The sequence below is a fragment of the Marmota marmota genome, unplaced genomic scaffold (genome assembly GCF_001458135.2).
Source record: "Marmota marmota marmota unplaced genomic scaffold, marMar, whole genome shotgun sequence".
In the NCBI taxonomy this organism is placed as follows: Eukaryota; Metazoa; Chordata; class Mammalia; order Rodentia; family Sciuridae; genus Marmota; species Marmota marmota.
In genome coordinates this window covers 692,395-699,543 of record NW_025999895.1, presented here as the reverse complement: position 1 = coordinate 699,543, position 7,149 = coordinate 692,395, and the positions used below count along the sequence as shown (strand labels likewise).

The 7,149-nt window shown below is 52.3% G+C and overlaps 1 protein-coding gene across 1 annotated transcript in view; it reads right to left on the bottom strand.

Annotated features, from left to right (window-relative positions):
* Ccdc57 (coiled-coil domain containing 57) overlaps positions 1–7,149 on the bottom strand; it is a 55,095-nt gene that overhangs the window by 46,718 nt on the left and 1,228 nt on the right. The gene's annotated exons all lie outside the window — the stretch shown is intronic.

The following is a 7,149-nucleotide window of genomic DNA, read 5'->3' as shown; positions in this document are numbered from 1 at the left end:
CTATAGAAGTCCATTTTGTTTTTGTGACAAGGTCTTGCTAGGTTACCTGGCCTAGCAGGTAACATCCGATTTTTTAAAATACTAGATTCAACAACATAAAACTATTTTGCCAAACTGCTACCAAGTCTGTAAAACCCTCTTCCTCTCGTCTCTGTACCTGCCAAGGACCTGCTACCACATTCACCCTGAGGGCCTGCTCCTTGGCAGAGCACCTGGAGACTCGCCCGCACCCAACAGACAGGGGTGGCTTCTGACACACCAACCCGCTGAGCTCGGGACTTCCTGGTTTGACTCCCATTGCTGGCCTGAGGCCACTTAAAGGAAAGGACCCAGGACACAGGTCCTCAGCACCCCACCTGGGTACCATGGCTGGGTGTGCAGGCAGGGTGCAGAGCTCTGGTGCACACGGCGGTGACAGCGCCTGATTTGATGGACCTCTCACTGCAGAAGGGCCAGCAGAGCAAGGTGACTGGCAGTCTCAAAGAGTGCGAGAGCCAGCTTCTTAAAAACACTGCCTCGGGTCCTCTCAGCTAAGTGATGAGGACATATTCACAGAAGGCCTTCCTGGTCAGGCGGGCAGCGAGCCAGAGGAGCCCAGGAGAGTCGGAGAGCTGGCAACCCAGGCCAGTGCCTCCCGCTGCCCGGTCGAGTAAAGCTGACACTCAGACACAAACCCCAACGGGCTGGGGCTCGGGGTGGAGCGCTCGCCTAGCATGTGTGAGGCACTGGGCTCGAGCCTCAGCCCCGCATGCAAATAAACGAATAGAATAAAGGTCCATACATCTAAAGGAGATTCAAACAAACAAACAAACAAACAAACAGCCAAACAGCCACAGAGAACGTCAGGGTGGTGTGTGTGGACACGGACTCCAGCACTCGGCCAGAAGGGACCTGGAAATCAGCACAAAGACGACTTTTAGAGACACGAAGTTCATTTCACTCCTGAGGTGACAGGTAACAAGAACAAACAACAAAAATCAGTAACACATCTGGCTAGCGTCCGATTTTTTAAAATATTAGATTCAACAACATAAAACTATTTTGCCAAACTGCCACCTAGTCTCTAAAACCCTCTTCCTCTCGTCTCTGTACCTGCCAAGGACCTGCTACCACATTCACCCTGAGGGCCTGAGGGTGGCAGGGCACCTGGAGACTCGCCCGCACCCACCATCAGGATTTTTTTTTTTTGGCTTAAACAACAGAACTTTACTGTCACATTTCTGAGGCTTGAGATCCATGATCAGGTGCTGGCAGAGTGAGTCCTCTCTTTCTGGCTTGCAGACAGTCGCCATCTCCCTGTGTCCTCACATGTCCTTTCCTTCGCCACCATCAGGACTGATCAAACAAGGGCTTTATCAATTTCACCGAGGAAATGGGGGTGCCCCGTGGACAGTGGGAACACCTGGGCTTCTCCGAGCTCAGACCACAGTGTTTAGAGCAGCAAGTCAGAAAGGGAACACCTCGCAGAGACCCAGGAGCCAGAAAGCCACCCTCTGAAGGCTGTGGAGACCACCTACTGTCCTCCTGCACCTGTCATGAGAAAGAAGAAGGGCAATTCTCCGCAACGCGTTCAGAACTGGAGACTTTTTGTGGAGGTCCCCCTTATAACCAAAGAGCCACAAAGGGCAGCTGAACAGATTTCCCTGGAGAGGACATAGTAAGGGACTATTTAGGGCTTTGAGCCCGGGGTCCCTGCAGTGACAGCTCAACCTGGGTGGCAGCAGTGGAGTGGTCAGGGATGTGGGGGCTGCACAGCATCCTCACTGTCCTCCTAGATAGGGGTCCCTGGCACCCGTGTGGCAGACAGGACAGTTTCTCACAACTGGTACTAGTGGCTCCAAACCTTCAGGGGTCCTGAGCAGAGAGAACTCTGTCTGGACACAAACACCCAGTGGCACTCTTTTCTGGTGTGCGCACAGGGGCCTGCATGGCCTCCAAGTGCTTCCAGTCCAGTGGAGGACAGGCACGGGCACTTCCGGCCTGGTGGGATGTGGACAGGGTGTCACTGTGGGAGCAAAACGAGGGCCCAGCCCATCTAGGGCCCCTCTGCAGGAGAGCGAGCCAGCTGTGCAGAAGGAGAGGGCCCAGGGCCCAGGAAGGCTGAGTGCTGGCGACACGGACCGTAAGGAGGGCGGGAGGGGCCGCAGACACACAGGCCCCCCAGAAGGCGCAGGTCAGCAGGCCACGATCACCAGAGGTGCCAGAGCGCCTCAGGGGTCTGGAGAGGTACTTTCCCACCCAGGCTGGGCAGCCAGGGCAGCTCTCACTCACAGGCACAGCCTCCCTGGGCTGCAGAGCTGCCAGACACCCGCCCAGCGCAGCTCCTGGGACCCTACCAACCCCCTGAGCACCACCCACCCTCCGCCTTCCTCCGCCTCTCAGTTCCCCTGGCCTGTCCAAGGGCTTGGTCATCCTGCCGAACTTACCACACCCACACCTCAGCCCCCAATCTTCTTGCTCAGACCTGAACGGGCCATTCACCTTTTTGTGGCTACCAAAGGGATCTTTTTAAAACACACCTGCCCAGGGCTTCCCACCCACCCCGGGGCTCTGCCCGCACTACCACACTCCCTCAGAGCCTAGGCAGAGCCAGGAAAGCCCCCACTGCATCTGAGCTGCAGCTGCCCTCAGCCGCATGGCCTTCCAACCCAGACCAGTGTAGCACAGCAGCCCTGGCTGGCCAGTCTGCCCAGCTCCGCCTGGTGACCGTTCTGCGGAGCACGTGTGCAGGGCCAGTGCAGGAGTCCAGCAGCACAGGCACAGGAGCGGGTGGCATGGCAGTCTCCCGAGTCATCCCACAGCACCACGACTCAGATTGAGGCCTCACCTCCTAAGGACCACCCGAGGCGCCCTGTCCTGGGCCAGGCTCCTGTCAGGCTCCTCAATTCAACATGCAGGTGGCCACCCACAGAAGCCACTCCTCCAGTATGGACACCAGGTCATGGTATCCAGTTCTGCTGGGCCTCTGCTCCTGGCTATCTTCTAACCAAATCCAATCTCCTTGGTACAGCATACAAAGACCCTAGGGCAGTCCTGCCTGCCCGGTCAGCTCTGCTCCCAGCAAGCCCAGGGCTTACATTTTTATTCTGTACACAGGTTGCTCTGACTAAAAGGCCCTGGGTCCTCTTACTGGGGATACTCCTTCCCATGAGGTCTCCTCAACTCACTGGGGCCAGGCCCATTCTTCCCTCTGCCCTGTGTTGTCTCCAGGACTCTGTGACCCACACAGAGGAAGGAGCAGCTCAATAAGTACTGCCAGGGACTGGCCTGGGGCTCAGCGGTAGAGCGCTGGCCTGGCATGTGTGAGGCACTGGGTTCGATCCTCAGCACCACATATAAATAAATTAAGGTCCATCAACAACTAATAAAATATTTAAAAAAAAATAAGTACTGCCAGTGGCATCATCTTGACCCTGGGCGTTTGCAGGCCACAGGAGAGTGCAATCCACCGGTAAGAAGCCAGCTTCTGCCAGCCCCATCAACCAGCTGCCTGAGACCCCCTGAGCTCAGGGCCCAAGTGCAAGAAGCCGATGTGTCGTGCTTCTTCCTCCTTACCCATCAGACAGCCTGCCCTGCTTCTGTGCAGACATCTCCAAAGGAGAGCCCTAAGCCTAGGCTGAAATGAACTGGCTTTAAACATCACCCATTCAGTTTGGATCCAATCTGTCAACCAACCAGCAGATGTTCCCAGAAAGCACTTGGTTTTCAATAGGGACTACACAGAGTTTCTGGGGAACTAGAGAAGAAACCTCCAGAGACGGGGAACCCCTGTCAACTGGACTTCACCAGTGGTGCACATGGTCTTAGTACCAGAGGGGCCAGAGGCAAACACACAGCACCTGCATCTCATTGCTCTGGTTTTTCTCATTCTTAAAACACTAAGCCTTTTTCTTTCTGTACTGAGACTGAATCCAGAAGTGCTCGACCACTGAGTTACATCCCCAATCCTTTTAAAATCTTATTACATTTTGAGACAGGGCCTCACTAAGTTGAAGAGGCTGCCCTGGATCTTGCGAACCTCCATAGCGCCCGGCCTAAAACAAATGTGCTTCTGAACCCTCTTTAATTTAATTGGAATGTTGTAAGTATTCCTGTTGAGTCTGAAAAGCTCTTAGAAATTTCTGGCTTTAGGAAGATGGAAATAATTCTTTGTGAAAACCATGACTTCTCACATATGGGAAACTTGCAGGCCCCAAAATGATGTGTAGGCAACAGAGGCCCCATTTGAAAGATAAGCCTCCTTAGCAAATACAGCAAAGAAAATCTCAGTCCAGTCACCCCTGGGCTGGCACATGCCCTAGCACCAAGATGATGCCACTGTGGAGTGGCATGTGCAATAGCCCCAGAACTCTCCAACCCAGGGAGGTCCCTGGCAGGGCCAGGTGGGCTGTCCGTGAGCCTGGAGTTTCATCAGGAGAGCCAACACAGCGCATGGGAGCAACCCAGGAAGAGGCTTGGTGGTTGGCTCTTCCAGGTAGCAAGAGTCTACGGGATAGCGCCATGTAAGTCATCACAGGGCCAAAATCATCACCAGGGCAGGGAGTGGGACCCAGGGCCGAGCGCCTCTTCTATTTATTTTTGCAGCATTAGAGATGAAATCCAGGGCATTACATTTGCTCTACCAATGAGCTACATCCCCAGCCTTTTTAAAAATTTTATTTGGAGACAAGGTGTTGCTAAGTCACCAAGGATGGCTTTGAACTCAAGATCTTCCAAGCTGCTGGGACTGCAGGTGCGACCACCACACCTGGCTGCCAAGTGCTCATTGTGGAGGAATCTGGAAGGCCGCAGAGGCTGCCGTGATGAAGGCTGGGTCCCCAGTGCAGCAGTGTTCAGAGGTGGGGATTGGGGAGGCACTGGATCATGAGGCTCCCATCACTGGATTAATCCACTGATGGATTCATAGATCAACAGGCTGCTGGGAAGTGGAAGAAACTGGGAAGTAGGGTCCAGTTGGAGGAATTAGGTCCCTGGGGCTGAGGATGTGCCCTTCAGGGGGATACTTGGTTCCCAGTCCCTTCTTCTCCCTGCACCTACTAGAGGAGGGATTACCACCCCTGTGAGGGGCATGCTGCACTGTTTTCTTTGAATCTATATTTGCCAGAAAAGAAAAAGTGAGTAAATGAGAAATAAAATGAAAAAGAAGGGGCTGGGGCTGGGGCTCAGCGGCAGAGCACTTTCCTAGAAGGTGTGAGGCACTGGGTTCCATCATCAGCACCACATAAAAATAAAGATATGCTGTATAAAACAAGAAGGAGGAGGAGGAGGAGGAGGAGGAGAAGAGGTAGAAGAAGTTGAATCTTGGAGTTAAGAACTTAATACTATATGGGCTTTTAGAACCACATAAATATTTCAGGTAACAAAAAAAAAACATGAAACTTAAAATCTGTATAGATTTTAAATGAAATAGAAACAACCGAATCTAACATTATTAAAATTAAATAATGCAAACTGTAAAACAACTTTGGAAAAAATATTTTGATTATATCTTCTATATTTTGGCTACACATTTCATAAAAATGAAAACTGCACACAAATGTTATATTCTATAGTAAGTAGCTCTGGTTTTCACAGGAATATGGATTAGAAATTCTAAAACTACTTTATGTATATCCCAGGACTGAATAAATCAGTAAGTATATTAAGAAAATAGGAACCAAACTGTGAGAGGTAAGGAGAAGCAGAATGAGTCCTGTGGTAACAGACCAGCTTCAGCGTGAACTCAGTTCTCAGTACACACAGAGACCCATGCATATACCAAATGGAGCCAGGGATCCCTACAGAAATCATGCACTCTGAGCTACATCAAGGACACAGGATGAGCCTGAGACAGCCTGTGATGCCAGAAAGTCAGGAAGTGCTCCAAGATTTGGGGACATGCTCTATGGACACAGAAACCACAGAAGGGGTTCTAAAGCCTCAATCTAGAATAAATGCCAGCAATAGATTATAATCCATGAAACAAAAACAAAATAAAAACATCCATCCTAACATCAAAAATAATGAAATAAACAGAAAAATACAAAAAGGGAAGTTTCTTTCTTATAGAATTTCAACTAATAAATGCAGAAGCAAGAAATTAAAAAATTAATTGTCAGACTGAAGTTGTTGGCTCAGTGGTAGAGCGCTTGCCTAGCACATGTGAGGTACTGGGTTCCGTTCTCAGCATCACATAAAAAAATAAACATATTGTGTCCATGTAGGACTTAAATTTTTTAAATTATTTTTCAAATGCCACATTAATAATTATTTCAGGTCTGAGGCTGCCAGAAGTAGAAGCGCAAACACATTTCTACACTCGGGCGAATCCTGACTCTCCCCAGCTCCAGGAGGGCAGTGTGGGCAGGTACTCCATCTCTGCCATCTTGGATCAGGGACCCTGAAGCTGCAGTGAAGAAATCCCAGGGAGAACTCTGGAATAACAGTGGCTCTTCAGAACGACCAGGAAACCCAGCGTTTCCTGCAGAGTTTAACAGAAATTTCTTGGATGTGAAGTGTTCCTCAGGGTAAGAAAGAAGACTCTAGGGCCATCCCTGTGTGGATGCCACTGGCCTCCCACCTCCCCAGGACCAGTCCCCGCCTGCCGCTGAGGTCCTCCGGAGGACACGCTGAGGTCCCTCCACCTGTGGTCCTCAGGGAGGACCCTCAAGTGCCTACACGAACCCTGTGGGTGGGGGAGGGCAAGTCCAGGTGCCCTACCACCGGTGGCCGTGATCAATGTCTCCTCACTCTGATCCCGATCCCACATAAAGACGCGTGGCCACTGCTCGGAGCAGTGTGATTCTGTGAACTCCCGAGGCGCTGCTTTCCCTGCCCGAAGTAGCAGAATGCAAAGGGTAAAGGACACCAGTCACTCCAGGAAACACTCGCAGGTGCTGAGGTCAGCGGCCCGGGAAGAAGCAGGACACACAGCTCGCAGCGTCCCCACAGGAGGCACTGACAACCCAGGAAGTCCCGGCACACGAGGAACGGGGCAGCCCGGGCACCACGGGCTGCCGCTGGGCACCCCCGGAGGCGGGGAACCTACCAGCCCTGCGGGGACCTCGCGCCCCTGCAGGGAGGAACCCGCCACCCCTGCGCGGACTCACCACCCGCTGGGGAGAGTCTCGCCCCAGCGCGGCCCGAGCTCCACCAGGGAAAACCCGGCGG